Here is a 9,021-nt window from a genome sequence, read left to right as displayed (position 1 = left end):
CTCATAACGATTACACTTTATTTCAAATTGCAATACATATAATAATTTCTAGTTTCTGGCCCTTTGTGGGTTTGAAAAAATGTCGCGGATTGTGTATAAATGCAGTTTTTCAAGGACTGCGAAGCGAAACTCGTTTTTGTATAATATCTGTCCCTTTTTGGGGAGAAACGTTATTTGGGAATAAATTAGTTCTGGAATAGTCAAACTCAATCGTCCAATTTTTTAAGACTAATTATATAGTATTTCACTAAATCGTAACTTACATTTGGAAATTGGAATGGTCGGATAATACAATGCACTGTCTAAAAACCCACTATGCTAAATATTCGTTTAAACCGTGTAAAAATTATAAAAATTCTCCAACTATTTCTTTGTGATCATTTAACCTTAGGCTCAGAAAGACAAAAAATAGGCTATAGCCCCCCCCCCCCCAAATTCTGAACTTAGCCCCCCCGAAATAATCCGAAAACCCTACCAAAAAAATTGCTGTTAGCAACCTAAAATTCTGTAGCAATATATAAAAAATTTCAATATCAAACAGTAAAATTTTGAAGAAAAAAACAGATGGAGACAAGTAAAATGTTTCATGTTCTTTCGAAGGGAGTCCCAATAGTGCGGACTAAAAGCTAACCAAAACTAAAAATAAACCTAAGACGAGTGAAAATCCTTCATAATCCGTTCCGTAGTCCTTATCAATAAAAGGTTGTACATCTTTAAAATACGAATAATTTCACGTTGACACAAATTTATGGATAGTTTTTAAGGTCTACACATTTTCCAAAGAACCCATTATGCAATTTTTAGCCACATAGTAGTATACGATAGGCTCTTAGTTTGACCCGAGCCGTAGTAATACTGGCCGGGGTTTTCGCTTTCGTTATCGTCAGATTTTAGCTTAAATGGAACCAATAGTGGTAGCTGAGCTCAGTTAGAGATTTTATTTTAATTAAAAAAATTTTCACACCGCACCCGGGAATTGAACCCGGCTGGCTGGCGCAGCAGTAAGACACGCTACCACTGTGGGATCGGACACGTCTGATTTTTTGTTTAGGGTCTTTGAATGTTTTTCTTTTTATTTATGTGCTAATTAAATAGATAACGATGTGGCTACTATTAACTCCCAGCCCTTGGGCCATCTTGTTTAAAATAAGTTCTTATAATAACTTTAAAATAGTTTGCCCAGATTTAGCCTCCCCAAATTTCAAACCCTAGCGACGCTACTGTGGTCGCGAAACCTTGGGTCTAACTCGGAAAAATTTTTCCACCTCCATAGAGTTTAACATTACGATTTCGGATTGAGTATAAATAGAAAATCCCTGACGGGATTTTCTTAATATTTTGGTCACAATAAAAATGTTGATGTTGAGTCCAAATACCGGGTACGCTTTTAATGGCCAAACATTACATGTAAAGCTTTAAAAACACAAATTTAATGTTATTCGAATGAGAAATATTTTTCAATTGTTTGAATAACATATGAGCAATAAATAGACTCATTCAATATATATTTTCAGTTATTGACGCAAAAATTGTCCAAAATTTACCTTGAATGGTGTTCAATAATTTGCGGGAAAACAAGGGGCCCGTTGTTTTAGTTACAAAGAATAAAAAAGGCGTTATCCAAACTAACATTTACGCAATGTTCAAATATTATACCACAATATGTTTTAGAAAAAGAACATCAATTGCTGTAAATTTTGGACAATATTTGCGTGAAAAACGGAACTTATATATACACAATTGAACAATATTTCGCATTCGAATTGTATTTCGTATCTGTAAGATGATGAAATTCATAGATGTCCCATTTTAATTTGAGCAAAAACATTGAGCGTGTAAAGGCCACCTCAAACCAAAAACCACTTTGAATAAAAATCCATAATTAGATTATTAAAAATTAAATCCTAAAGCAAATTTTTATGGTTTCTGAAAACGCTTACTCCTCGGGCAAGTATACCAAGTACTCCAGTTGCATTTCCTGGCCCATAAATATCTCCATAATCAAAATCATCAGCTGTTAAGATTCCAGTATAACTGTGAATACATTAGTGAACATTAAGAAATTGTGAAATACCACGAATGAATTTTTGAAATGTTTTTTTCGGAAGATTATAAAATATAATAATATATTCATTTTTATACGTTCTTTCGAATCAATATAAATAAGAAAATTAGTTACAATAGTGAACATTAAGAAATTGTGAAATAATAATTTTTGAAATGTTTTTTGGAAGATTATAAAATATAATTAGTGCAATTTGAAATATTCATTTTTATACGTTCTTTCAAATAAATATAAATAAGAAAATTAAAGGAAAAGCTCGGGTAACATAACATTTTTCTAAATGTAAAACGAAAAATATTAATGAAATATAAGATTTCTTATTACAAAATAATTTACATTCAATTAGTCTGAAAAACTAGGACTACTGCGCCGCCATTGCTTTAGTAGCGTCTGCTAAATCGAACCACTTACTAATTAACTTTAATTTTCTTGGCCTGTGAGAATTCAACCAATCCCCCTAGGGTTAAGTGGTTCGATTTAGTACACGCCACTAAACTAGTGCTGTGCCGCTGCGGGTACTCGACTCGAATCTCGATACGAGATTTACTGAGTCTCGAAAAAATGTTTCGAGCATCAAACCAAGGCTCGATAAATAATCAAACCTGCTTTTGCAAGGCTTTTATTTCTGAAAATGAGATGTAGCATGCATTTCTAACAAAATCTATTAGAAAGCAGACTTGTAAATAGTGATAATTTCATCCCGACCACCCCTCCCCCCAAACCAATTTTCTTGGGTACCCGGGGCTCCCTAGTGGACAAGGGTAAATAAATAAAAAAAACTTGAATATCATACTGAGGCATGCTGCATACAACTATTTTGGTGTCGAGGAAAGAAAAGCCGCGTATTTTTAACTTTTACTTTCATTTTTGAGTGTTGAACTCTTGAAACTTGATCCTAGAAACCGCGTCACACTCGCCTAAAGGGAGTGAAGGGAACAGAGGCTAGGGAGTAAGGGAGCAAGCCCAAAACAAATGTGAGGGAAGGATGCATTCCAGGCTTTCCTGCCACAGTTTTGAGGGAATTTATTTTTTCTCTATTTTGAGAGCGATTTGGTCTGCCGTTATGGGGGAGAGTTCTCATCGCCCCGAATATTTCAGGGTACCCGGGTGGTACCCGACCCCCCCTCCCCTAAAAATATTTTTTCAGGGTGTCCTGTGATTTTTCTTGGGTGTCACAGGCTCCCTGGTACCCACTATTTACAAGTCTGTTAGAAAGTCACTCTAAGTTAGTGCTGATTGCGTAGTTTGAATCATAATGCCAGCATAATATAGTAGGGTAGTAGCTCCTTGCTAGTTCGATAGTGGAAGTAAAAGTAATAAAATACAGTTAAAGGCGCGTTTACTATTATTTTTATTTATTAATTTTTTTTTCAGCTTAGTAATGTTCGTTCGGGACTTTGCGCGAAGTATAACAATGGATAGCAGTGACTTTGGTGAGGAATGAGATCCTGATCACGAGGAACCAAGACTAATACCGCCTGGAAATTGTTTGAAGTAGTTGTCGAGCATCAAAACTACACTAAATTTTCCATTATGAGAGCGATGAACTAACAGAAAGTGTGGAAATTGTACAAAAGCAATTTCCAATTACTCGATAAATACTCGAAACAAAGATTCAAGGCTTGCACAGACCTACACCGATGGCAGTGCTGTGGTCCTCGTTTTTAAGAATGTTTAAACGCTTATTAATTTGTAATAAGAGATCATTTATTTTTTTAATATTTTACCTGTTATATTTATAGAAAAAGACCGTTCTTTTAAGAACAATAATGTTATGTTATCTGACCTTTAGTCATTGTAATTAGCAACGTATTTACTTCAGATTAATTTTCTTGATTGCAGTTTCAACTGCTAGTTTTAGGAAGCCATCTACTTCCACGGGTGATATTTTGTCATACAATCCCATTACTATAATCTAGACATTTATTAAAGTTATTTTTTATTTGCAGTAACTTTTAAATGAGTCGTACATTTGTGGAGCAGTAAGTTAGAAAAGCCCCTGAGTTGATCATGTTGCTATCTTCTACGTGAACGCTGTAGTTAAGGACTTGAAAATACAATTGTTCTTCAATCTCTTTTGGATACTGTCATATATTGGTTCAATTGTTAAAGTGACGCTGCCCAAGTCATTTTCGGTCCAAAAGAGTCTCACATTGAGCGGTCGAGCGCAAATTATCAAAGTACCATTATAAATAGGGCCAATATTTTGGAAACTATTATTAGGGACAATATGTTGGAAAGGTGGCAGTTTTAGTTTTGAATTATCATGATTTAGTTGAATCTTACTGGTTGAGCAAAAGAGTCGAAAGTCACGATCTACTTGAAAGACTATCACAGATGAGAGCGTTCATCCGATCGACGACAGAGCTAAAGTCATTTGAATAAAAGAATCAAGTGTTGTTGATATCAAAGTTCTTGTTTATCACAATTCAGACTCTGGAAAGCCATATAAAAGTCGTTAACACAAACCTTAATGCTCGCATTTGATTATTAGATGGATTTCAAAAAAGCAATCCCACATAAATATACAAGACCATGATTCCGAAATTGAGAAAGTTTCAATGTTTGTGTAATTACGTTGCGTATAAACAAACTGCAGCAATCGAAAGAATCAAAGGTGGGTCATTATTTCGTTTCAATATACAGTCATTTCCAAAAGGTTGTAAGATAAAACGAAATACAATGGATTTTATGTGCGATTTTAGTAGCGTTTCAGTTTCTTACTTACATTTATGGGGTCAACCGTTAAAAATGAAAACCGTAACGGTTTCCCTGAGGGAAAAATGTCGTTGGACATTTTCGACTCAAAATTGCCCATAGAATTAACCCACTGCACTTTGGTCTTATCACCTTTTTTGAACACCCTGTATTATGGTTTCTTCCATCAGGTCCGTGAAAATTGCCAAACTTGAAGAGCAATCCTCTCATATATTACATTTAGAATACGATCTGATAATGCATTATAAAGCTAAAATTAATGAGTTTCCGAGTAGAGCATCAACACCGTATTAGAAGTATACACTTTTGGCCGTATTATTCAGATTATGAGTCGTAATAATGCACCATGTAAGCACAACATTGGTGCATTTAATTATGAAAAAACATAATTATTCATATAATACCAAGAGCCCGTGAAAGAACTGAGATCCGACAAAGATACAAGTCACGAAAATTCTTTCGTATTAGGCGGCTAGGTGTGGTGATATTTGTATCGTATTATTAACTATTATTTGCTAATGTAGTATTAGAGGTTTCATAAATCATTAAGGTTATATGTGAGATGGCCCACCGATATACCTTAAGTTCTTAGTAGAACGTGATTACAATCAGATGTCCATACCCCCTCTCAGTATTTTCAATGAATATTTAAAAACTAACAAATTTTAGACGTCGCTAATGATACTAATTAAACGGGAAAACAAACGCACCGGTTCATCGTTTCGACAATAAGAGGGCAGAGAAAGATGCGCGCACTCCACGCAGGAACTCTGTTCACACTAAAAAAATTTCCAAGCGTATAGACCTGTTCACATTAAGGGCCGCGCATGAGAAGTTGCAATGTTTGGGGGCATGAGTTATAGCGCTTCTATGGAGTTAAACGTGTAAACTAAACTACGATGGACGTATGGGAGACCTTTTGAAATTTAATATTAAAATAAAATGCCTAGTATTTAAAACCGAGATAGTACAATTAAAATCATGTTAAGAAATAAAGTGTTTAAGTTCTAATGGAAACGGTGCATTGATATTAGTAGGCCGCTATAACTCACTAAGCCTTGGCGACGGTACGGGATCGCCGCTTCATCGGCGAATAGACGGCGATGTCCGCCGATGCCGTGCCGAAAGCACTGTGTATAAATGCCCGTAAGCCCGGGCGCCCAATTTAGTGAGTAAAATTTCATTAAATGCCCTAATTTTACGTCTATCAATTGAATTTGATAAATTTCACCTCGGAAGTTCAATTAATACTTTTACAACAAGTAATACAACACTGTTTTATAAAAATAAACTCGAATGCGTAGCAAATAAGGCAAAAGGAATGGTTAAAAGTACTGCACTGCCCCCAAACATTCTTTCTACGCATGCTCACCTCTCGAAATTTTTTCCCCCTTTTCACCCCCGCTCTACCGGTGAAAAGGTCTATTAGGAGTTTGACAGGCATAATTCGTAGTGCTGTGCGAGCCTAGAATTTTTGGTTTCGAGTCGAGTCTCGAGTATTGAAATTTTCCCTTATCGAAAATCGAGCCGAGTCTCGAGTATTGAAATTTTCCCTTATCGAAAATCGAGCCGAGTCTCGAGTATTGAAATTTTCCCTTATCGAAAATCGAGCCGAGTCTCTAGTACTCGAATTTGTTTCGAGTATTTATCGAGTAATTGGCAGAGCTGTGCTAATTAGCTGACAACTAATTGAATTAGAATTAGAAATTAGGGAAATATTTTTGAACTAATTAATTAGCCAATTAGAAATTAGGGAAATATTTATGAACTAATTAATTAGCCAATTAGCAATTAGACATAGAAACTAATTCAATTCAATTAGAAATTAGAAATTTATTTATCAAACTAATTAATTAGAATTACTATTTTCTAATTAAGGTAAAAAAGAAAAAGTAAGTAAACATAAAAGTTTGAAAGTGCCCATGGATTTAGTACTTTGGTAATGCAAAGTTTTATGTTTTAATGCCATTGAAAATCGGGTACGGAAGCCATGAATTATTCTCGGAAAATGAGACAAGCCTTCCGTCATGTTAAAATTTGTCTCATTTCTTCATTTTCTTGCACAGTTCCTATAATGGACTCCTGAGTAGTAAATACATGCGCACTGCTATTAATTCGAGTAGGTAAAACAATCGAAATTTCGAAATGGGCCAGTTGCGAACTACGAAATTTTCTACTAGTACTAGTATTCTCTCATAATTGAGGAGCTGAAAAATTTAGAGTAGCACTAAGGTTTCCTCATCGATATAATAGGGCTTTTTCTTATTCAAATAGATGAATCAAGAGTTAATTCCTCGATTTTTTACAACAAATTGGCGTGAAAGATTAATTGAAAATCCAATTGGCTAATTAGTTAATCCTAAATCTAATTAAATTTTAATTAGATAATTACCTTTCCGATTCATACTAATTAATTACAATTACTTCTCAATTAGCACTAAGGTAATTAAAATTCAATTACCATTTTCAATTAGTAAATGTTGCTAATTAATTAGAAATTCAATTAGCTAACTAATTAATTAGCACAGCTCTGGTAATTGGGAATTGATTTTCTAGTATTTTCACACTTTCTGTTAATTTATTGCTCTCATAATAGACATTTGGTGTAATTTTGATCATCCACAACTACTTCAAACAATTCCCAGACGGTATTAGTTTTCTTCCCTTTCAATTTATCTAACTTAATTCCTCATTAATATCTTCTTCGGAATCTCATTCCTCACCGAAGTCACTTGTAGCCATTGTTATACCTCGCGCAAAGTTCCAAACGAAAATTACTAACCCAAACTTAAAAAAAAATAAATAATTTAATAAAATAATAGTAGTAAACGCGCCTTTAACTGTATTTCATTACTTTTACTTCCACTATTTTACCAGGTAGGAGCTACTACCCTACTACATTGCACTGGCATTATGATCTAACCTACCCAATGAGCACTAATGTGCGTCTGTTAACCAATAAGCGTGACTTTCTTGTAGATTCTTATAGCTACTATATCCTATTTTCAGAGTTGAAGGTTTTCCAAAAGCAGGTTCGAGTATTTATCGAGCCTTGGTTTGATACTTGAAACTTTTTCGAGTCTCAGAAAACCTCTTATCGAGTACTCGAGTCTTATCGAGTACTCGCACAGCACTAATAATTCGCCGTAACTTAAACTTCAGCTCCATACCCCTTATTAAAACGCTCTACAATTCATTGGTCCTTCCTCTCATTGACTGTTGTTCACTAATTTGGTCCCTTCACTTATTAACCGATATCCAATTATTACAAAAGGCCCGAAATGCTTACTCCAAGTTCCCGCATAAAATTAGTAACTACCCAGCCGCTCAACGTCTCTCCACGCTCAACATTGACCCTATCAGCATACGACACAAAATCAACAACCTGTGCTTAGTATTTGATAATGTCAATCGCATTTTTTCTTTTCTCCTTGACCATTGTATCTATATACGCTGTCCACTTACACGTCACATTGTTGACTTCGTGGGCTATTATTCATTTCAATCAATAATTAAATAAATAAATAAATTAATAAGGTTACAAGGTGTGCTTTTTATACTACAAGTTTAGGAATTTTCTCCGGCCCGTAGAAGTTACAAATTCTTCATAGCTTATTTATTTATTTCGAACTGAGGGATCAGGTCGCTAAGCCAAGTCGGCTTTTGTGTAACCCCCCAAAAGCATAAGGTACATCAAATAAAACAAACAAAAATTAGAATAAAAAATAAAAATTCAGGAACTCTTTCGAATACGTATTGTTTCCCCAAATAAGTCAATATTTCTCGTTGACTTTCAGGAATTCCAGCCTGAGCATCGAAATTTCGTACTCTATACGACCGTAGGTTCATAGGATAATATGTTCCATAAGTGTGTCGCTGCGTACTGAGAGCTTCTCATGAAGTAACGTAGGTGAATCGTCAGATTCTCGTAAAACGACGCCTGGTGAGGCGTTGTATGGGGTTTAGAAGAAAGACTGCAAAACCGAATTCTCGCGTCGTTCTCGAACAAGCTCTCAGTAAGACTAACTTTACGAACTATAGGTTGTGTCATACTTATGGAAAATATCGTATAAAGTTATGATACTGCTTAACAAATTTTCCCGAAAAGAAGAGCACGAAGAAATTGTTTAAAACCTGAAATGATTTTAATACGTTTATGATGATCATGATACAGAACCAATTAAGGCATGTAGTTAATTTAGAATACATTTAAAACAATTGATTTCTAAGCCAAGAAA

The sequence above is a fragment of the Phalangium opilio genome, unplaced genomic scaffold (assembly GCF_054372755.1).
Source record: "Phalangium opilio isolate 3A_F unplaced genomic scaffold, DU_Popi_V2 ptg001170l_1, whole genome shotgun sequence".
NCBI lineage: Eukaryota > Metazoa > Arthropoda > Arachnida > Opiliones > Phalangiidae > Phalangium > Phalangium opilio.
Note: the sequence above shows the minus strand (reverse complement) of the source record.